Genomic DNA, 24,017 nt, shown 5'->3' with positions numbered 1-24,017 from the left:
TCGTCAGCAGAAAAGAAAAAGCAAAGGAAGGTGCGCCCCGGCAAATACTTTCCCGCAGAGCTCCCAGGAGCCGCCGGCAAGGAAGTTGCCGGGTACCCCAAGCTTGCCGAGGAGCAACGGCCTCCGGCAGAGTCCCAAGCTCTTGCCATTGAGACAGCTGCCCCCGCGGCCAAAGACATGCCCTTGGTCCTTGCCGTCGAGCCTCAGGCCCCAACATGGGCACATGATACAGTCTATTTCCTCCAAATAGGGGAGCTCCCTGAGGAGCAGGAAAAAACAGAGAAAGTAGCCCGTCGGTCTAGCATGTACCAATTTTTGGATGATGTCCTCTACAGAAGAAGGCCGGACAGCGTGAAATTGAAGTGTATTCCTCGGGAGGACAGACTAGAGCTGTTGGCAGAGATACATGGAGGCATATGTGGCTCCCACATAGGGTCAAGAGCCCTTGCCGGCAAAGCATTCCGACAAGGTTTCTTCTAGCGCATTGCCCTCCAGGATGCAATGGCACTAGTAACCAAGTGTGAAGCGTGCCAATTTCATTCAAAGAAGCTTCATCAACTAGCTCAAGCCCTTCAAACAGTCCCTCTTTCCTGGCCATTTTCGGTCTGGGCGCTCGACATACTAGGCCCCTTTCCCCGTGTCGTCTAGGGCTTTGAGTACTTGTACATCATGATTGACAAGTTCACAAAGTGGCCGGAAGTGGAGCCGGTGAGGAAGGTGATAGCGCAGTCAGCCGTCAAGTTCTTCAAGGGACTGTTTGCCGTTTTGGTGTGCCAAATAGAGTCATCACCGACAAAGGCACACAGTTCACGAGTCGCACCTTCATGTAGTATATCCAGGACCTTGGCAACAAGGTATGCTTTGCTTCTGTTGCTCATCCAAGAAGCAATGGCCAAGCAGAAAGGGCAAATGCTAAAGTGTTGCGAGGCCTGAAAACAAGAACCTTCGACAAGCTGTGCAAGTGTGGAAGGCGCTGGACTGATGAATTGCCAACGGTTCTTTGGTCAATCAGAACGACACCAAATCGAGCCACTAGCCCAACACCCTTTGCCCTGGTTTACAGGGTAGAAGTTGTTCTGCCCACAGAACTCATATACGGGTCACCTTGAGTGCTCGCTTATGATGAGCTTGAGCAAGAGCAGTTGTGCCAAGATGATGCAATCCTCCTTGAGGAAGATCGTCTTTGAGATGCTGTGCGAGCCGATCGCTACCAGCAAGCCTTGCGCTGCTATCATAGCCGCAAGGTTCATGCCCGAAGCCTTGAGGAAGGCGACCTTGTTCTTCAGCGCGTTCAGTCCGCCAAGAATTCAAACAAGTTGACGCCAAAGTGGGAAGGCCCCTATTGGGTAATACGAGTCACCAGGCCCGGCGCATTCTGCCTGGAGACCGAACATGACATTCCAGTGAGCAACTCCTAGAATATCAAACATCTTCACAAGTTTTACCCATAGGTCGCGGTTGCCGAGAGCTCCGGCAACCCCCTTTTGTACTAGCCTTGCCAGCAAGGCATGTAACCCTATGTACAGAGCCAGGCGCAGATCCTGCGCGCAGCAAGATAGTTTTTAGCATGTATAGTTTCCTGCTAGTTTCCATGTATATATATATGTGTGTGTATGCATGCGTACTTGTCCAGGACATTGTGCTACCTTAGACTCTAACAGGTGTTGGGAAACCGCCAAGGCACTGTGCCCCTGTCCTCTCCGCCTTCCGGTCGCAGTAATAATGCCCTGGCAAGAAATTGAGAAGACTACTTGGCGCGGCTTCTCCACCAACAACTCAACCAGATAAAGTTCCTCCCCTGCCCATTAATGTTCTTAACTTGTGACTTGCACATTAGAAAACATCGCCACTCTGTTTAGACTTGGGTGCTCCCATTCCCGACTCGAACACTGCTTCGGTCGGGGTAGTTGCAGCAACCTTGGGTAAAAGAAGAGTTTGGCAGGGCCGGGGGCTGGACCCTACACCTGTAACCCAGCAGATGTGGTTCTCCGGCAGGCACATGAGCGCCGGCAAGGTAGCTTGCCGGGGAGACTCATTTATTTTTATTAAAGGGGCACTTTGCCCCTGCACGAACGCATACGTGCATGAGCTCCCGCCGAAAGCTCATCTTTTTTGTTGATATGCTGATGCAAGTATAGATATTACAAAACATAAGCATGGGCTCGGTAGATTACATTTCCTAGAAAAATAAGATTTGGCAAGTGCCTACAAATTGAGAAAAAAGATAAGTGCCCCGTAATCCACGTCCTTGCCCTATTCCTCCCCAGGTACGCCAGGCCACGCAAGGTGACGGACATGAGGAACTGGGCGATGGAGAGCTTGACGAGGAAACTCCCCAACCACCGTCGCCAGGGATAATAGGACGAGGCCCCCGGCAAGGCGTGTTGCCGGGGGAGGGAGCGGGCCAGATGATGGTGCGGCCATTGGCGGTCAGCCAGAGTCGGAGTCATCGTCCTCCCGCCCGCTGTCGTCATTGTCGTTGGCGCTGTCCTCCTCGCCGGTATCGCGCGAGGAGGAGCTTTCGTCGTCGGTGGAACTCTCCACGCAACACCCTAAGTGAATTCCTAAGTTCCCGAAGACCTTGACGGAGAGCAGGTCGCTCTCCATTAACTTAAAATGGAGAATGTGCCCCTCTAAAAAGCTATGGGCACGTGCAAAGGTTTTCCACACCTGACGAAGATACATGGTGTGAGGATGGGGAAAGTCGATGTCAGCCCACATGCTACCGTTCCAGCAGCCCCTCATGTGAAGCCTCAAGGCCTGCGGGGCCTCCTGCTCCATCACCCTGGCGAACAGAGTTGGAAGCCGGAGGCGACTGCACACATGCTTATACAGCCTGATGAAGGACTCGTAGGGTTGGTCCTCGATGTGGCCGCCCATTGGAGGAGGGGCCGCCCGCGGGAGCTCAGCAGGTGCACCTTCCCATCCGCGTCCTCCCCGAGCGCCGCGACGACCTCGGCCCCGTCCCCTTTCTTTACCCCTCGCGGCAGGCTCCACCGCCGGAGGCTCCGGGAGAGGGGAATGTGTTGTTGAGCAGAAGGCCTCGTTGTCGCCGTCTAGGCGCCAGCACGCCCTTTTGCCATGGCGAATGAGAGGAAGATGGTAAGCGAGAAGGAGAGAAGAGGGAGAATGCAGAGAAGTACCATCCCTCTCCCCTTCTTATAGAAGAGCAGGCTGGGCCCGGGCCACCCAGCCCAAAGGACAGCCGCCCCACGCGGCCAATGTGGCCTCCGGAAGCACGGGGAACCAGAGCCAACCCGCTCCCCCAATCAACAAACTCCTGGGTTTCCGCCTCAGCGTTAATGCCCACGTCCTCCGCATCCACCGCCTACCCTTCCCAAGGCATAAGGGATATGTGGCGAAGTGGAAGGGGGCGTGAGGACAGGTGGGGAGAACGTTTTCTACCCCGCGATCGTGGGGTGTGGAGCCATGCAAGCTGTGACCTAGTCCACTTAGTAAATGAGTAGCGCCCCTGCAGATTCCTTCCTTTTTAATAAGGGAAGCACGTGTCGCCTCTTTGCTATCAACTGCAAGATGACGCAAGTATGCTGAGGCCATCCCATGCACGACCCCCACGTCACGCACTCAACTCGGGTCGTGGGGAAGTGCAACTGACAAAAGGATCGTGGCGTTCCATCTCTGCCACGCCCGCATGCGCATCGCCTTGGGCCTGGCCCAACTAAGCCTTGCGCTTATGTGTGGCCTAGCCCCCGGGGCTCCTGTCGGTGTACAAAAGTATGGGTACTTCTGTACGCCTTACTAGTGCACGGGCAGTCGCAGCCATGCCTGTGGCAGGGCCTAGCGAGGCAGAGGAAGGCAAAGCCCGAAGGCCACCAAGACAGATGCTCGAAGCACGAGGGGCAAGGGGCAAGCTGGACCGCCCCCGACAAAGGCCTTGCTGGGGCAACCTGCACCAACACCAGCAAGTCCATCACCCTTGGAGCTGAGAGCTCTGACACCATCGACAACGTTAAGACCAAGATTTGGTGAGTGCATGCTTGATGGCATGCAAATCCTCATAAGGATTGACAACCCACAGATCCGCGTCGGACCAGAAGATGAAGACCCCCGGCAAGACCCTTGCCGGGGACAACTCCAAGGCCCCCGGCAAGCCTTGCCAGGGACGATCGCTGGGCCGTGGCCAGACCCATGCCTGGCAAGGTTTCTCCACCTCACCACTACTCCAGTGCGACGATAGGCGTGCCAACTAAGCAGGCGCCTGCATGGCGGCATGCAGATCTTCGTGGAATCTTACCATTGTGCCGATGCAGCAGCTGGTTGGCCAGCGTGGCACTGCATGCCTTGTCTACCTGGACGCGCGTCAAGGTGACGAGGAGCGGTGAAGGATGATATGGCCTCTGTTGCCGTCCCCAATAAAGCGAGAGGACACATAGGCAACGCATTAAATGCGCTTGTCCTACATTGATCGAGCGGTAAGCTCATACAACTTTAGCTTGCCACCTCCTGTGTGCCACTGTGGCAACCCCTTCGCATATAAAAGGAGGCCCGAGGCATACAGAGAGGGATTCGGACTTTTGGACAAAGCACGCATCGTAGCTAGTTCAAAATCTCAAGAACACACATATAACCATACAAACAGGACTAGGGCTTGATGGCTCCTTCAATCATCCACAACGATGCGATCCAGGGTGTCGTGGTTTTGTCACGGAAGATGTCCCAGGGTGAGGACTTAGTCGTGAGGCCAGCGTATCTTTGTGGTAGCTTGAGAGGGGCTGATTGGGATGAGAGACGCAGGGTGGATCAACGCACAAGACAGGGGTTTAGACAGCTTCAGGCCCCGGGAAACATCATCCGGTAATAGCCCTACATGCTGTTTGAGGCTAGGTCTCATTATGCTCATGGGGGAGTCGCCGTAAACCGGCTCTCCTAGTTGTGTCTAGCCCTAGATATTGTTTCTTGTTGCATGTCCCTCTTTCGGGAGCCCTGCCCCTCCTTATATAAGTTGAAGGGGCGGCTTACATGTAGAGTCCTACTAGGATTAGAACTAACTTATTCTCTATTACAAGTCGGATACAAGTACAGGTCTTGCTTCCTCATAAAGGAAATATTCCTCATGCCTTTTGTCTTAAGCTGGCCCACCATAATATGAGTCGGCCTACTGGGCCTTGGGCCTAGTCTTCTATGTGACCTGCCGTCGGGGTCATCCCTGAGTCGTCTGACCAGTGAGCCGCCAGACCCGTGAGTCGCCAGTCCTCCGGCGGGTCAACGGTGAAGCGCCAAGTCAGGCCAGGTCATACTTCCGGCCGGGTCATACCACGAGGTATATCCCCGACATTAGCCCCCAGTTTAATTTGGATTTATCCATGTTAAACTGATCCTGTGAAACTAACACAAAAACAACTTTGATAGATTGTGTTCCGGGTTAAAAATTCTTGTATGCCGGCACCTGATCATCCTTAATTCCTTGTGCTCCGGGTTAGATATTCTCCTGAGAAGGGACCTGATTATCCTTAAATCCAATTGTCATTTCCTTCATCTAGAAAATCCAGGTCAAATAAGCTAGCTTCATACTCAATTTGATGATGTTGGTTTCTCATAGAAAAATATTGTGAACAATAATCCACTTGAGTCGGCTTCCAAGGCGCCGGGTTAAATAATTTTGGTCTTCAAATACTCATCTAATATTCAGTCGGCTTGAAGATGTAGAACTTGCTGGTTTATCACTACCAAAAATTGCCGGATTATAAAACAGATGATGCCGGGTCATAATTGTTGTTGACACCGGTTTATGTAATTGATCCTCCTGATTTGCTCAAAACTGATAATTTGAAGATTTTTCTCCCTTATATCCATATTACCTGTAGCCCCCAAGTCTTGAGCAGAACAAAGTGATGGTTTAAGACTTGTTCCAATAAATGTTGCAACCTTTAAGAAATCCGGTTTATTCATCTCAATCATATAAACCGAATATTCCACACATGTAGCCCCCAAGTGTCGGGTTGTCATGCTTGCAGCAACCTGGGACTTGTAATTGCTTTATGCTCATGAAAATTTCAACCAGTGTAGCCCCCAAGGGCCGGGTCATTATGAAATAATGAGGGGACTTTGTAGATATAACCATGTAAATTTGAACAACAATATGTAGCCCCCAAGGGCCGGCTTAGTAAGATAATACTGAGCTGGGACTTTGTATATAATTGATAATAACATCATATAATATAGTCTCCACGATGGGGCTTGAACCCACGTCCACAAGGTTAAGAGCTTTGTACTCCACCAAGTGAATAGTGGACCGTTCAATATAATGGATTAATGCTTGTGTACCTTGAATTTTTGACAGGAGCAATTGGTAACCCCCAAGGGCCAACTCATTTAGAATGTGACGAGTTGGGTCATCAATAAGTTGAGAAAAAAATGACTTTGCATTAGCCCCCAAGTGCCATGGTGCATGTTGGCAGTGACATGGGACTTGCATATTTGATATAATCCCAATCTGAATAATATAGCCCCCAAGTGCCGGGTCGTAAGCCTGCAGCGACTCGGGACTATTCCTTCCATTGTAGAATAAATCATATCCATTGATAAAAATAATAGCCGTTGCGCTAAAACGACTTTGAAAACCTCAATCATAACACTGGTTATTGATAATCACATTAGAAAACCAGCCATGTTGGCTATTCGAGATTTGAATAATATAATCCGGTATGAAAACCTCAATCATTCAATATCATCATGAAAATCCAGCCAGTTTTGGCTATTAAAGATTTGAATACCTCATCGGTTGAAAAGTAAATCCGGAGTTTAAATACCTGGCGCTCTTGGCCAATGACGACTTAATGCGCATTCATTGTAAGCCGGAATTTTTGTAACCTGGTGGCCTATAGCCCTTGAGAAAATCAATAATTGATAACCCTTTTGAGACACCAATTTCAGTGATGAGCTTGGACTAAAGCATTTATATAAGTCATAATTCTGCAAATCCTGCATAGAGTTTAAACAACATATGCCCTGGCGACTTAACGTCAAGGGCCAGGGCGGGTAACCACCCAAATGTAGTCTTACCTTGCACACAAGTAGATCACAAGAAACCTTGGCGGTTTACCGCAGGGCGGGTCATAATACCTCACATATAACCACTGTGATATTAAATTTGTACTGCCGGTTTACATGACACTGTGTAGTAAGGGTGATACCCAATCTTTAGAAGCCAATGCTTCCACATAGATGATGATTGTCATAAGTTGGCGACTTATATTCAAAAGTCAAGCCGGGTTAAGCATAAAACACTTATATACATTTGAGATATAATCGAAAAAAGGTCTCAAGTCAAACACAAAATTGTTCGCAAAAAAGTCTTAAAAAACTTAAGGCTTCTGATTCGTATACGATCAGAAAACCGTTCCAAAGGGGTTGAGTTAAGATTCGAATACGATCATATAGCCCCCAGTGGCTTTGGCGTTGCCGATCAAGAGGGTACCGACAGCTATGTTCTCTTTGGTTCGAATACGACATATGTTTGAACAGGAAGCCCCCAAATGACCTTGAGAGTTGTTTAACAACATTGATTGGAATACGATCCACGTCGGACCCAAAATAGGTTAAGCTATGATTCGGATATGATCAAGAAGCCCCCTACTGAGTTTGGCAGTATGCCGATCAAAAGGGTTTCGATAGCTATGTTCTCTTTGGTTCGGATACGACCTATGTTTGAACAAGAAGCCCCCAAGTGACCATATATTAGCATTGCACCGATCAAGAGGGTACCGACAGCTATGCTTGATGAGCAGGAAGCCCCCAAGTGACCATAATACGATAACCCGTAAGGCAGGATACCTATGTTTGAACCGCGCATCATGGCAGCAAGTTCTTTTTTAGCAACCTTTAATTTTTCTTAGAACTCTAACTTGCTAGAGATTAATTCTTTTTGAATTGGAACTTTAAACCGGATTTGAAAGCTTCAAAAATTTGTGACGGACAAATTTACCTTGAGCCGGATTTTGAACCGGATTTGAGAGCTTCAAAAATTTGTGAGGGACAAATTTACCTTGAGCCGGATTTTGAACCGGACTTGAGAGCTTCAAAAATTTGTGAGGGACAAATTTACCCTGGGCCGACTTTTGAACCGGATTTGAGAGCTTCAGTGCTTTGTGGGAGAAAGATGTCTCTTGAACCGAATTTTAAACCAGAGTCCTTATTTTGAGCCGGAAATCTTCTGACGGCTTTTAAATTTTCATTATCTAGCAGTAATCTCCGGGGCCCGGGTTATTTTTCCCTTCAATGACCCGGAGTTCTTGAATTCATTGAAACCGGCTAATTTTGCCGAGTCATACCATTGTAGCCCCCAAGTCTGAAGACAACTCGAGGAGTTGGCTTGAGATTCTCCATATTTGACCATAGCAGAAGGTATACATCATTGGCGTTGATAGCGCGAAGTGAATCCACAGAAGGTTGAGGTGACTACGGAGGGTTATAAATGATCCTGTATGAGCCATGTCAGCAACTCGGCCAATGGCTCCTTCCAACTGGTTGTTTGAAGTTAACCAAACTGTAGTGGCGGCGACTTGTGCACCTGCCCATTGAACCATCCAGTGTAGACGGCGGCTGATAATATATGATAATTTGCCTCTAATTTGTTGGAAGAAAACCGGCTTCCCAAGTAGTGACTTGCTCATACTCAATAAACAGCTCATCCAGACAAGTGCGGCTCGGTGTGTCGATATAGACGAGGTCGTGATACGTCTCCATCGTATCTATAATTTTTGATTGTTCCATGCCAATATTATTCAACATTTATATACTTTTGGCAACTTTCTATACTATTTTTGGGACTAACATATTGATCCAGTGCCCACTGCCAGTTCCTGTCTATTGCATGTTTTTTGTTTCGCAGAAACCCAATATCAAACGGAGTCCAAACGGGATAAAAAATGGACGGAGATTTTTTTTGGAATATTTATGATTTTTGGGAAGTAAAATCAACGCGAGACGGTGTCCGAGGTGGTCACGAGGTAGGGGGGCGTGCCCTACCCCCCCCCCAGGCGCGCCCCTGACCCTCGTGGTCCACCCGTAAGGCGGTTGATGCTCTTCCTTTGTCGCAAGAAAGATAATTTTATGAGAAAGATCTGGGCGAAAGATTCACCCCAATCGGAGTTACGGATCTCCAGATATAAAGGAAACGGTGAAGGGGTAGAATCTGAGAACGCAGAAATAGAGAGATAGATCCAATCTTGGAGGGGCTCTCGCCCCTCCCACGCCATGGGAGCCAAGGACCAGAGGAGAAACCCTTCTCCCATCTAGGGGAAGGTCAAGGAAGAAGAAGAAGAAGGGGGCTCTCTCCCCCTTGCTTCCGGTGGCGCCGAAACACCGCCGGGGGCCATCATCATCACTGCGATCTTCACCAACACCACCGCCATCTTCACTAACATGCCATCACCTTCCCCCTTCTATCTACAGTGGTCCACTCTCCCGCAACCCACTGTACCCTCTATTTGAACATGGTGCTTTATGCTTCATATTATTTTCCAATGATGTTTTGCCATCCTATGATGTCTGAGTAGATTTTCGTTGTCCTATCGGTGATTGATGAATTGCTATGATTGGTTTGAGTTGCATGTTTTATTATTGGTGCTGTCCTATTGTGCCCTCCGTGTCGCGCAAGCGTGAGGGATTCCCTCTGTAGGGTTTGCAATATGTTTATGATTTGCTTATGGTGGGTGGCGTGAGTGATAGAAGCACAGACCCGAGTAAGTAGGTTGTTTGCGTATGGGATAAAAGGTGACTTGATGCTTTAATGCTATGGTTGGGTTTTACCTTAATGAATCTTTAGTAGTTGTGCATGCTTGCTAGAGTTCCAATCATAAGTGCATATGATCCAAGTAGAGAAAGTGTGTTAGCTTATGCCTCTCCCTCAAGTAGAATTGCAATAGTGATTACCGGTCTAGTAACATAGTCAATTGCTTGGGGACAATTTCACAACTCCTACCACCACTTTTCCACACTCGCTATATTTACTTTATTGCATCTTTATCTAAAAAGCCCCTAGATTTTATTTACGTGTTCTTTACTTTCTTGCAAGCTTACCCGGAAACACCTACAAAGTACTTCTAGTTTCATACTTGTTCTAGGTAAAGCGAACGTCAAGCGTGCGTAGAGTCGTATGAGTGGCCGATAGGACTTGAGAGAGTATTTGTTCTACCTTTAGCTCCTCGTTGGGTTCGACACTCTTACTTATCGAAAGAGGCTACAACTATCTCGTATACTTACGGGTTATCAAGACCTTTTTCTGGCGCCGTTGCCGGGGAGCAATAGCGTGGGGTGAATATTCTCGTGTGTGCTTGTTTGCTTTATCATTAAGTAATTTTTATTTGTTGTCCTTAGTTGTTTTCTATCTTTAGTCATGGGTAGGAAACGCAAAATATCAAAAAAATTAGTTGTACCTACTGCTCCAATGGTTGAAGAACCACTCAAAATCTATCACACTACTAAAGCTTTTTACTTGGATCATCTTCGATCCCTATGTGCTCGTGCTGAAACCCCAACTAGCTTAGTTGAGGGAATCTTTAGATGAGCATGCTTGTTATGTGCGACACCGTATATCTGAAAAAGGGAAACTATTATGGGGTCAAATTCAACGTTTACAATGCTATGCTTGGAATTTATGTTGGGAATATGATTTTACTTGTTGTTCTGAAAACCCTAAAAAACACCTTCCCTACCAATGTGAGTTTATTGATAATGGGATCTTATCCTAGTATGCTAAGGGTGTTTATAGTTACTATCATGTTCAACAAATTGAATAATTTGTTGCTTTTAAGGGTGCTTTTGAGATTGCTTCTTTGATTGAAAAGTATGATGCTACTCTTTACAAATCTGAAATTTTTGCCATACTTGAATATTGTTATGAGAATTATGCTTCTAATGCCTATGTTAAACAATATATCGAGGCTTACCCCGCTGTCCAAGAAGAGACTAATATTTTGCAGGAATCTATGGAAGAAGAAATTGATGAAACTGTGAGCTCATTGGATGAAAAAGATGATGAGAAGAGCGAAGAACAAAAGGAGGAAGAGCGGATTGATCACCCGTGCCCAACTTCCAATGAGAGTAACTCTTCAACTCATACACTATTTAATTCCCCTTCGTGCTTACCTAAGGATGATTGCTATAATGATTGCTATGATGATTGTTATGATCCCGTTGGTTCTCTTGAAATATCCCTTTTTGATGATGCTTGCTATGCTTGTGGTCAAGATGCCAATATGAATTATGCTTATGGAGATGAACTTGCTATAGTTCCTTATGTTAAACATGAAATTGTTGCTATTGCACCCACGCATGATAGTCCTATTATCTTTTTGAATTCTCCCGAATACACTATATCAGAGAAGTTTGTGCTTATTAAGGATTATATTGATGGGTTGCCTTTCACTGTTGCGCATGATGATTTTGATAGATATAATATGCATGTGCTTGCTGCTCCTACTTGCAATTATTATGAGAGAGGAACTATATCTCCACCTCTCTATGTTGCCAACACGATAGAATTGCAAGAAACTGCTTATACTATGCATTGGCCTTTACTATGTGTGCATGAATTGTTCTCTTATGACATGCCAATGCATAGGAAGAGAGTTAGACTTTGTTGTTGCATGATATATGTTACTTTGTGCTCACTACTAAATTACAAATCATTGTTAATTAAAATTGGCTTTGATATACCTTGGGATCCGGGTGGATTCATTACTTGAGCACTAAATGCCTAGCTTAATGGCTTTTAAGAAAGCGCTGCCAGGGAGACAACCCGGAAGTTTTAGAGAGTCATTTAACTCTGTTGAGTGCTTTCATATAGTTTAAAAACAACAAAAATAAAGAGGGGAACCCAAAACTTTTCAAAAAAGAGAAGTGAAAGTGAGAGAGACGAGCATTGTGAAAGTGGGGGACGTCCTTAAACTTGTTTAGGCCCATGGGAACTTTGTGAATCTTAATTACAGAAAATTTTCAATAAAAATAATTATCCCCTTGTATATTTCCATTGTATTATAAAAATAATGTGCCAATGTTTGCCTTTAGGATGTTTACAATGCTTGTTGGTTTGTACGGTGCAGGACAGAAACTTTGGCTGTAGTGCGCGATTTTACATTTTTAACAGGAACGTCAATTGGTTATGATTCCTTTTGAACTGTCTTGATATACAACTTGTTTATTGTTCCTAATTTTGGTAGAATTTTTGGGGTAGTAGAAGTATGGTGGATGTTCAGATTGCTACAGATTGTTCTGTTTTAGACAGATTCTGTTTTTGATGCATAGTTTGCTTGTTTTGATGAATCTATAAATTTATATTAGCGGATTAAGCCATGGAAAAGTTATATTACAGTAGACACAATGCAAAAACAAAATATGAATTGGTTTTCAATAGTACTTAGAGTGGTGATTTGCTTTATTATACTAACGGATCTTACCGAGTTTTCTGTTGAAGTTTTGTGTGGATGTAGTGTCTAATCGAGGATGTTTCGATGTGAGAAGAAGGAAGAGAGGCAAGAGCTCAAGCTTGGGGATGCCCGAGGCACCCCAAGTAAACATTCAAGGAGACTCAAGCGTCTAAGCTTGGGGATGTTGGGGAGGCATCCCCTCTTTCTTCAACAAGTATCGGTATGTTTCGGATTCGTTTCGTTCATGCATTATGTGCAAGTCTTGGTGCGTCTTTTGCATTTAATTTTCACTTTTCTTTTATGCACCATGCTGGTATGAGATAGTCCTTGGTTGATTTATAGAATGCTCATTGCACTTCACTTAAATCTTTTGAGTATGGCTTTATAGAATGCTTCATGTGCTTCACTTATATCATTTGAAGTTGGATTGCTTGTTTCTCTTCACATAGAAAACCGCCATTTGTAGAATGCTCTTTTGCTTCACTTGTATTTGTTAGAGCGTGAGCATATCTTTTGTAGAAAGAATTAGACTCTCTTGCTTCACTTATATCTATTTAGAGAGATGACAGGAATTGGCCATTCACATGGTTAGTCATAAAATCCTAAATAAACTTGTAGATCGCTGAATATGATATGTTTGATTCCTTGCAATAGTTTTGCTATATAAAGATGGTGATATTAGAGTTATGCTAGTGGGTGGTTGTGGATTGTAGAGACACTTGTGTTGAGGTTTGCAAGTCCACGTATGGTAACCGTTGTGTGACAAATTTGAAGCATGGGGTGTTTCTTTGATTGTCTTCCTTATGAGTGGCGGTCGGGGACGAGCGATTGTCTTTTCCTACCAATATATCCCCCTAGGGGCATGCGTAGTAGTACTTTGCTTTGAGGGCTAATAAACTTTTGCAATAAGTATATGAGTTCTTGATGACTAATGTGAGTCCATGGATTATACGCACTCTCACCCTTCCATTATTGCTAGCCTCTTCGGTACCGTCCATTGCCCTTTCTCACCTTGAGAGTTGGTGCAAACTTCGCTGGTGCATCCAAACCCCGTGATACGATACGCTCTATCACACATAAGCCTCATTATATATTCCTCAAAACAGCCACCATACCTACCTATCATGGCATTTCCATAGCCATTTCGAGATATATTGCCATGCAACTTCCATGATCATCATATTCATGACTTGAGCATTCATTGTCATATTGCTTTGCATGATCGTAAGATAGCTAGCATGCTGTTTTCATGGCCTGTCCGTTTTTTGATGCCATTGCTACGCTAGATCATTGCACATCCCGGTACACCGCCGGAAGCATTCATATAGAGTCATATCTTTGTTCTAGTATCGAGTTGTAATGTTGAGTTGTAAGTAAATAAAAGTGTGATGATCATCATTATAGAGCATTTCCCCATGAAAAAAAAGAAAAAAAAGGAAAGGCCAAAGAAGCCTAAATAAAAAAGGGGGGCCAAAGAAGCCCACCCAAAAAAGGGGCAATGTTACTATCTCTTTTTCCACACTTGTGCTTCAAAGTAGCACCATGTTCCTCATGTAGTGAGTCTCATATCTTGTGCTCCAAAGTAGCACCATGTTCTTCATATAGATTGTCTCCTATGTTGTCACTTTCATATACTAGTGGGAATTTTCATTATAGAACTTGGCTTGTATATTTCAACGATGGGCTTCCTCAAATGCCCTAGGTCTTCATGAGCAAGCAAGTTGGATGCACACCCACTTAGTTTCTTTTGTTGAGCTTTCATACACTTATAGCTCCTAGTGCATCCATTGCATGGCAATCCCTACTCCTCGCGTTGAGATCAATTGATGGGCATCTCCATAGCCCGTTGATTAGCCACGTTGATGTGAGACTTTCTCCTTTTTTGTCTTCTCCACATAACCTCCATCATTATATTCTATTCCACCTATAGTGCTATATCCATGGCTTGCGCTCATGTATTGCGTGAGAGTTGAAAAAGCTGAATCGTGTTAAAAAGTATGAACCAGTTGCTCGGCTTGTCATCGGGGTTGTGCATGATGGGGGCATTTTGTGTGACGAAAATGAAGCATGGCCAAACTATATGATTTTGTAGGGATAAGCTTGCTTTTGCCTTGTTGTTTTCAAAAGACATGATTGCTTTATTGGTACGCTCGAAGTATTATTGTTTTTATGTCAAATGATAGACTATTGCTTTGAATCACTCGTGTCTTAATATTCATGCCATGATTAGCATATGATCAAGATTATGCTAGGTAGCATTCCACATCAAAAATTATTTCTTTTTATCATTTACCTACTCAAGGACGAGCAGGAATTAAGCTTGGGGATGCTGATACGTCTTCGTCGTATCTATAATTTTTGATTGTTCCATGCCAATATTATTCAACATTTATATACTTTTGGCATCTTTTTATACTATTTTTTGGGACTAACATATTGATCCAGTGCCCAGTGCCAGTTCCTGTCTGTTGCATATTTTTTGTTTCGCAGAAACCCAATATCAAACGGTGTCCAAACGGGATAAAAACGGACGGAGATTTTTTTTGGAATATTTATGATTTTTGGGAAGTAAAATCAACGCGAGACGGTGTCCGAGGTGGTCACAAGGTAGGAGGCGTGCCCTACCCCCCCCCCCCTCCCAGGCGCGCCCCAGACCCTCGTGGTCCACCCGTAAGGCAGTTGATGCTCTTCTTTTGGCGCAAAAAAGATAATTTTATGAGAAAGATCTGGGCGAAAGATTCACCCCAATCGGAGTTACGGATCTCCAGATATAAAGGAAACGGTGAAGGGGTAGAATCTGAGAACGCAGAAACAGAGAGATAGATCCAATCTCGGAGGGGCTCTCACCCCTCCCACGCCATGGGAGCCAAGGACCAGAGGGGAAACCCTTCTCCCATCTAGGGAGAAGGTCAAGGAAGAAGAAGAAGAAGGGGGGCTCTCTCCCCCTTGCTTCCGGTGGCGCCGGAACGCCGCCGGGGGCCATCATCATCACCGCGATCTTCACCAACACCACCGCCATCTTCACCAACATCTCCATCACTTTCCCCCTTCTATCTACAGCGGTCCACTCTCCCGCAACCCGCTGTACCCTCTACTTGAACATGGTGCTTTATGCTTCATATTATTTTCCAATGATGTGTTGCCATCCTATGATGTCTGAGTAGATTTTCGTTGTCCTATCGGTGATTGATGAATTGCTATGATTGGTTTGAGTTGCATGTTTTATTATTGGTGCTGACCTATTGTGCCCTCCGTGTCACGCAAGCGTGAGGGATTCCTGCTGTAGGGTTTGCAATATGTTTACAATTTGCTTATGGTGGGTGGCGTGAGTGACAGAAGCACAGACCCGAGTAAGTAGGTTGTTTGCGTATGGGATAAAAGGGGACTTGATGCTTTAATGCTATGGTTGGGTTTTACCTTAATGAATCTTTAGTAGTTGCGGATGCTTGCTAGAGTTCCAATCATAAGTGCATATGATCCAAGTAGCGAACGTCAAGCGTGCGTAGAGTCGTATCAGTGGCCGATAGGACTTGAGAGAGTATTTGTTCTACCTTTAGCTCCTCGTTGGGTTCGACATTCTTACTTATCGAAAGAGGCTACAACTATCCCGTATACTTGCGGGTTATCAGGCCGCGAGAGACAGACGGTAAAGACAATCGTAATATCGGAGGCGGCATAGACAGGTGAACCGGCCGTGGCGTTGTAAGCCGGTGCGGATGGGCAAGTTGTCCTCCTTGTTGTCGGCATGGTCGCGAGAGACGGCCACAGCGTTGTAAGCCGGTGCGGGAGTCCGTTGAGTAACGACGACCACCTGTGATAATGATGTTGGCGTACCTCCACCTCCGCGGTATAATATCACTTTTTGTCATAAATAATTGTCCTGCATAAACAATATTGCAGACCAAGGCAAAGATAAACTTGTTCTTTGACAAAAACAACATGTGCCAATAAAATATATTTTAGATGCATACCACCTGACTCGTCCGAACAGTAAATGAGTCGGCTGCGACGTTGTAAGCCGGTGCGGACGAGCGAGTCGACCGCCGCGTTGGAAGCGGTGCAGACGCCTGCGAATCGGCCGTGGGCGCGGACGACGAGTAAACCGCGTGCGTTGATGTAGCGGGGGTGACGACTCTCTCGTCTGCGCTAGTGCAAAAAATAATATTGGGGCATGTCCCTTTGCGACACCTTTGTAACGAATAATAGTCCTGCGAAAAAATAGCACAGACCAGAGTAATTGTTCTCAAACAATTGAATATGTACTGATAACATATATAAAAAAGATAGCACCTGGTATTTTTTGTCGGATGATCGTCGATACTGGTGTTAAATAATGTTGGATATTGTTGGATAACACTATGGCACTAGAGTAGTACTACTCCCGTTGCTATCTCCTTGGATATTGAGCTTTGAGGAGAAGTGATAAATAGAAATTATGCTAACTCCTTCTGTATCTAAAAGTGGAGATGGCAGTGGCCAGCAAACCATGTAAACAACCGGGACATTGTGGGCTACCGCTGATGAATTTTTTTTAATATGCGACGCCTCTATTACTGCCCTTTCCACGCTTGACGGACTGCTACTGATGATTTTTTAAGTTCCATAGGCTTCTACATGACCATTCCTCCTTTTCCTTTCTTTTCTCCATCAAGGAATGGAACGCCTGGATGGCAGCTGGTGTGAGCGCGGCGGGAGGTGGAGCAGCTAGCTCGGGGCGAGGTCGTCGGTGGCAGCAAGGCGCACTGGCGGCTCGGAGGAGGCGAAGCACACTAGCAGCTCGGCACAGGTAGAAGTGGCCTGACGCGGCAGCGGGGGCAATGGAATCAGCCAGTCGCGGCTCTGGTCGAGGCCCACGGCAATCTGGCCGCAGTAATGGTGGTGCATCAGCGGAGGCCCTGTCTCCGTTTGTTTCCGGGTGACGGTCAACTCGGTTGACTCCCGTTGGAATCCTTGTCTTCGTCTCCTTCCCTTCTCCGTTTTCTTTTATATAGAGTCCGATTAGTAATGATGGTATGAATTAGGGTATCCTCCCTCCTCCACGTAGTGGCTTGTCCTCTTGTCCACATATTCTTGAGCAAAGAAGGAAAAATCCCCTGGGAATCCGTGATGTACCCATAAAACTTGCCTTTTGGAGCCGAGACCGGGTCTCTACGTGTCTTCGCTGATTCTGCTTCCTGGAGATGACCCGGCGCAGTTTTGCGCACTGCAAACATCACTGCTGGCCCATCGCGTGAATCATCTTTTACTACGATCCGATGATTTTTGTTGTTGTTGTTGCAAGCATCCGTCGAGTAAATAAATCCAACGTACCAAGAATTCACCCAGTGCTTGTATGAGGGATTTAACTGATGTACAAATTCCATGTGACCTCCAGGTGATTGGACAGTAGGAAATGCAAGATGCCTCCGGACGCGGCTTCCTGCGGCATATAATTAGAGCTGAGCCCTAAAACTTTTTTTCCTTTCAATCTCGACTGATGAACACGGAGTCAATATAGATCCTTCTGATGTTGGCTCTCCTTGATCCGGCCAATCACAAGCTTCTCGATCCCTTGAAGATCTCCCTCCAAGAACTCAACACCACCGTGCGCGAGCCCCACGGTGGGCGCCAACTGTCGTGGTTTTGTCATGGCAGATGTTCTAGGGTGAAGACTTAGTCGTGAGGCCAGCGTATCTTTGTGGTAGCTTGAGAGGGGTTGATTGGGATGAGAGACGCAGGACGGATCAACGCACAAGACAGGGGTTTAGACAGCTTCAGGCCCCGGGAAACATCATCCGGTAATAGCCCTACATGCTGTTTGAGGCTAGGTCTCATTATGCTCATGGGGGAGTCGCCGTAAACCGGCTCTCCTAGTTGTGTCTAGCCCTAGATATTGTTTCTTGTTGCCTGTCCCTCTTTCGGGAGCCCTGCCCCTCCTTATATAAGTTGAAGGGGCGGCTTACATGTAGAGTCCTATTAGGATTAGAACTAACTTATTCTCTATTACAAGTCGGATACAAGTACAGGTCTTGCTTCCTCGTAAAGGAAATATTCCTCATGCCTTCTGTCTTAAGCCGTCCCACCATAATATGAGCCGGCCTACTAGGCCTTGGGCCTAGTCTTCTATGTGACCCGCCGTCGGTGTCATCCATGAGTCGTCTGACCAGTGAGCCGCCAGACACGTGAGTCGCCAGTCCTCCGGCGGGTCAACGGTGAAGCGCCAAGTCCGGCCGGGTCATACCGCGAGGTATATCCCCGACACAGGGTGAGGTTTTCCTCCCCGGACGGATCTTCATATTCGGCGGCTTCGCACTGCGGGCCAATTCGCTTGGCCATCTGGAGCAGATCGATAGGTATGCCCCTGGTTAACAGGTCAGGTTTGGAAGCCTGAACTACACCGCCGACATCCGAGTAGACTTGATCTTCGACGGATTCGAGCCCATCACAGGTGCGCCGAATAGTCACGATGTGCATAACTTTGATCTGCCATTAGACGGTGTTCGGGAGATCACACCTGCAGCTGCCCTGGCTCTCAATCCGGAGCAGATCGTGACATCCGAAGACGGGTGGATGGACCCCGCCACGGAGGCCGCACACTCAGCGGCGATAGAGCCGAACATAGACTTCGCCTCCAATGAGGTCTACGTCGTCGGACCCCCGGACTCGTCTCCGGCCGTAGGCTTTGAACCGCGTACATCCATGCACATTGAATTTGATTTGGCACCGATCATGGAGTTTACCTCCGCGGATATCTTTCAGCACTCGCCCCTTGGCGACGTGCTAAATTCGTTGAAATCTCTCTCCCTGTCAGGAGACTCTTGGCCAAACTATGTCCGGCTTGAGTGGGAAGAGGATGACGAAGAAATTTGTTCCCCACCCACCACCCACTTAATAGCCACTATCGATGACTCAACCGACATGCTTGATTTCGACTCTGAAGACATCGACGATATGGACGACGATGCCGGAGAAGAACAGGAACCACCGCCCATAGGGCGCTAGACAGCCACCTCATCATATGATATATACATGGTGGACACACCCAAAGAAAACAACAGTGAGGAACGGAAGGATGCAACGGAGGATAGTCCGCTCGAGAAGCAACCAAAGCGCTGACGACCGCGCCACTCTAAATCCCGCCACAGCAAAAACAGCGATAGCAGCACAAGAAAGAATAATACCTCGGTCGACTCCAAAGGTAACAATGACCCCATGGACCCAGCGATGGAGTAGGATGAGCCAGGGGATGGCGAACACAGTCCGGGGCCGCTGTCCGAGCATAGCGATGGCAAAGACAAAACCATGAACCTGTCTCCGGAGAGGAGAACAGTCTGGACGACAATGTACTCATCATCCCGGAAAAGCATTTGGAGCAAGAAAACCTCCACAAAAGGCTTATCGCCACCGCGAGGAGCTTGAAGAAGCAGAAGCAAAGGCTTAAGGCCGCGCAGGATACGCTCAACCGCAGATGGAACAAAGTGCTCGACACTGACAAAAAATACGGTGGCGATCGCCACACAAAGAGCTACCCAAAGTGCAAGCTGCTACCTGAATTCGATGACAAGTTGTAGAGCCCATCCCGCCAAAAAATAATACGGCCGATTTGCCGGGCCGACCACACCGTGGCCGAGACAAATCGACTAATGACGCCGCACACAAGTCAGCACACGATCTGCGTGAGCATCTGGACAAAAAAGCCGGTATGGCCAGGTCCATATACGGATCTTGGAAGTGTGCCCCTACGTAGGATCAAAGGCACCAAAACGACTATACTGGTCGAATACCGGCTCGGAATCAACACCGAACACTACATCCGTCGGAAACATGCCACAACACATCCAAATAGGGGTGCTGCGCACCCCCTGTCTTCACCGATGAGGTGCTGGATCATGAATTTCCAGAGGGATTTAAACCCGTAAACATAGAGGCATACGACGGAACGATAGACCCTGCAGTCTGGATTGAGGACTTTATCCTTCACATCCACATGGCTCGCGGAGATGATCTCCACGCCATCAAATACCTGCCCCTCAAGTTGAAAGGATCAGCTCGACACTGGTTGAAAAGCCTCCCCGAAAACTCAATTGGAAGTTGGGAGGAACTTGAGGATGCTTTCAGGGCCAATTTTCAAGGGACCTATGTCTGACCTCCGCACGCAGACGATTTAAGTCACATAATCCAACAACCTGGAGAGTCAACCCGTAAGCTTTGGAACAGATTTCTCACCAAGAAGAACCAAATCGTTGATTGCCCGGATGCTGAAGCCTTAGCGGCTTTCAAACACAGTGTCCGGGACGAATGGCTTGCCAGACACCTCAGACAGGAAAAACCAAGGACAATGGCAGCCCTAACAAGCCTTATGACCCGCTTTTGCGCGGGCGAAGATAGTTGGTTGGCCCGCAGCGGCACCAGCAACCCAGGCACATCCGAAGTCGGGGATGGCAATGGGGAGCCGCGACGCAATAAGGAGGACAACCCAGACAACACGGCCGTAAACACTGGATTCAAGGGCTCTCAGCCCAGTCAATGGAAAAAGCCATTTAAAGGCAGCAGAGATGGACCGTCCAGCCTAAACAAAATTCTGGACAGATCATGTCAGATTCATGGCACCCCCGAGAAACCTGCGAATCACACCAACAGAGAATGCTGGGTCTTCAAGCAGGCCGGCAAGCTAAATGCCGAACACAAGGGAAGGGAGCAGCCAAGTGAAGACGAGGATGAACCGCGCCAGCCGAACACTGGGGGATAGAAAAGAAAATCCACCAGAGGTCAAAACAGTAAACATGATTTACGCAACTCACATACAAAGAGGAGGAGCAAACGCGCACTCCGAGACGTATACGCTGTAGAGCCCGTCGCTCCCAAATTCAACCCATGGTCGGCCTGCCCGATCACTTTTGATCGCAGGGATCATCCGACTAGTATCCGGCATGGAGGTTCGGCTGCCTTGGTTCTCGACCCAATAATTGACGGATACCATCTCACCTGAGTCCTTATGGACGGCGACAGTAGTCTTAATCTGATATATCAGGACACTATCCGCAAAATGGGGATAGACCCGTCAAGAATTAGCCAAAGCAGTACTACCTTTAAAGGAGTAATACCAGGCGTAGAGGCCCGCTGTACGGGCTCTCTAACATTGGAGGTTGTATTCGGTTCTCCCGACAACTTTCGAAGCGAAGAACTAATCTTTGACATCACTCCATTCCGAAGCGGCTATCACGCACTACTCGGAAGAACGGCCTTTGCTCGTTTCAATGCAGTACCGGATTACGCTTATCTGAAACTTAAGATGCCTGGTCCACATGGCGTCATCACAATGAGCGGAAATATAGAGTGCTCCTTGCGTGCGGAAGAATATGTGGTGGCTCTAGCAGCCGAACCACTGAACGACCTCTCCATCCCGAATAAATGATTGGTCCTCAAGACCACAGATATGACTAGACGTGTCCGGCACACCACTAGTTGTAACAGCCCAGATAAACCTGAGCTTGGTCGACGAATACGCCCCCATATGTGGTGCTAGGGGCTGCCCGCATGTAAAAGGGTCCATAGTTCGACTTGACCCTATTTTACACAATAGATTGAATTATCATGGTTCATTAAGAATAACTAACTCTTCACACGATTACACCAGATTCTTTTACCTGGGTTTTTATTTTTTTACAGATGATCATCGTGCTACACCCTTCTAGCATACTGCACAACGGAGACAAAGGCGCAGACGTGCAGCAGGGCCCCGTTCAAAGGTTTCTTTTTAGATTAAGACCCTGTATAAACCTTTTTTATTGTCTCTTGTTGCTTCACACCCTCCGGGTACTCAAAACAACCGAGAGGGATACTGGCATTATTGGCAAGCTTTTTCGTCACGCCAGATTAATGCATGTACCTGGAAATTCAGGGCTCATTATCGAGGGCGGTACTCAGCCTAATATATGTTGTAAAGTTCGAATACCTTAGGGAGTGTTCGGCGTCGCGAGTTTGGCCTTATATGCATCAGCTCCGAATCATGTCTTTGGTCAATAGTTGGGTTTGCCCGGCTCCCGTGTTTTGCTACCTTATGTTCCGCTCTATCGGCTAAGGTGGCACCGGGAGAACTACTGCGATTGTGCCCTAGTTCATCTGGACGAGCACCTCAGTAGAGAAAGCCGAAAACTGACTGTCATGATAAAGCAAGAGACTAGTCAACCACTCGATGACTCAGCGGAATCTTCGTGATTCCTTCGCATTAACGAAGGACCGGTTTCCCGGTCACGTATGTACATGCACCGTATTCGGATGAACGCAGATGTACCAGGGGCTACATAGAAGCCCCACTGTCAAACTCCTATGGCTAAGTGAAAGTGTTAAAGCTATATAGTCCGATTGCCTTGTTCACCGCGCTATCACCTCCTTAACGGACCAACATGTTAGATCAAGTGTAATTACCCGCTTTACCGAACACCCCCGCATTATATGCGTGGGGGCTGAAGCCGACGACTGCAAACTTTCAGGTTATATACATACATACATAAACGGCCGCACAGGAGGCAATAAATACTATGGGCAAAAGTATAAATATAGCCTTTATAATCAAAATAGAATTGTTTTTACAATCAGGATACATGTCACTGGAACATGGTACTCTTTCAGCACTGAGCCTCTATTAAACGGGCACCTTCTAGGACTTCTTAAAAATAGTGCTCGGGCGAGTACTGACCCCCAGGTGGACCCCTCGTCGCAATTTCGCTGGCCTCCATCTTCGCCCAATATGTCTTGACACGGGCAAGAGCCATCCGCGCACACTCTATGCACGCTGACCTCTTGACAGCGTCGATATGCGGCACAACACGAAGAAATCGTTGCACCAAACAAAAATAACTGCCTGGGCTCCGTTCCTTCGGCCACAAATGATCCATGACAACCTTCATGGCAAGTCCGGACAACCTATGGAGCTCGGCCCACTCGGCCATTTGCTCATTCAACAACAGCGGATGCCTTGGATTACTAAACTGCGACCAGAATAATATTTCCACCTCATGATCTTTTTGATCTTTGAAATACTCAGTCACATCGGTAGCACTCTTTTCTAAATCCAAGTAAGCGTCTGCAGAACTCCACAATTGATCAAGAGGGGCATACTTCGGATCGCCGAACTTCATCTGCAATAAAAAGGGCTTCCCAGTCGCGATATCTCCGGCTTGGCGAAGCTCCTCCCGTGCCGCTCTGATTTCAGTGCGAGTTTCCTTGGCTGCTTCCAAGGCCTTCTTTAGGTCAACCGTTTTCGCTTGGATTTCCCTTTCAAGGAGCTCATATCGGTTGGCGGCATTTTTCAGCTCAAGAGCCATGTTGGCTCTTTTATCTTTGCTCTGGCGATGAGCAGCCTGTTCGGCTTTTAACTCTTCGGCTGCCTTCAGGGCGGTCGCATCACTTCACCTGGCTTATTCCTTGGCTCGGGCAAGTTCTTCCCGAAGGGTCTCCACGGCGGCAGCTCCATCTGCAATCAAAGCATATTGTAAGCACTAGCATCATGCTCTTCTTAATATTTGCTGACCACCCGAATATCCATACCCTGTGCCTCGTCAAGTCGCTTGTTAACAAGCGCGATGTCCGCATCCGCCACGTCAAGTTGCCGCCTCAATTTGGCAAATTCAGCAGTTCGGTCAGCCG

This window comes from Triticum aestivum, chromosome 6B, assembly GCF_018294505.1.
Source record: "Triticum aestivum cultivar Chinese Spring chromosome 6B, IWGSC CS RefSeq v2.1, whole genome shotgun sequence".
Classification (NCBI taxonomy): Eukaryota; Viridiplantae; Streptophyta; class Magnoliopsida; order Poales; family Poaceae; genus Triticum; species Triticum aestivum.
This window is presented reverse-complemented; position numbering follows the sequence as displayed.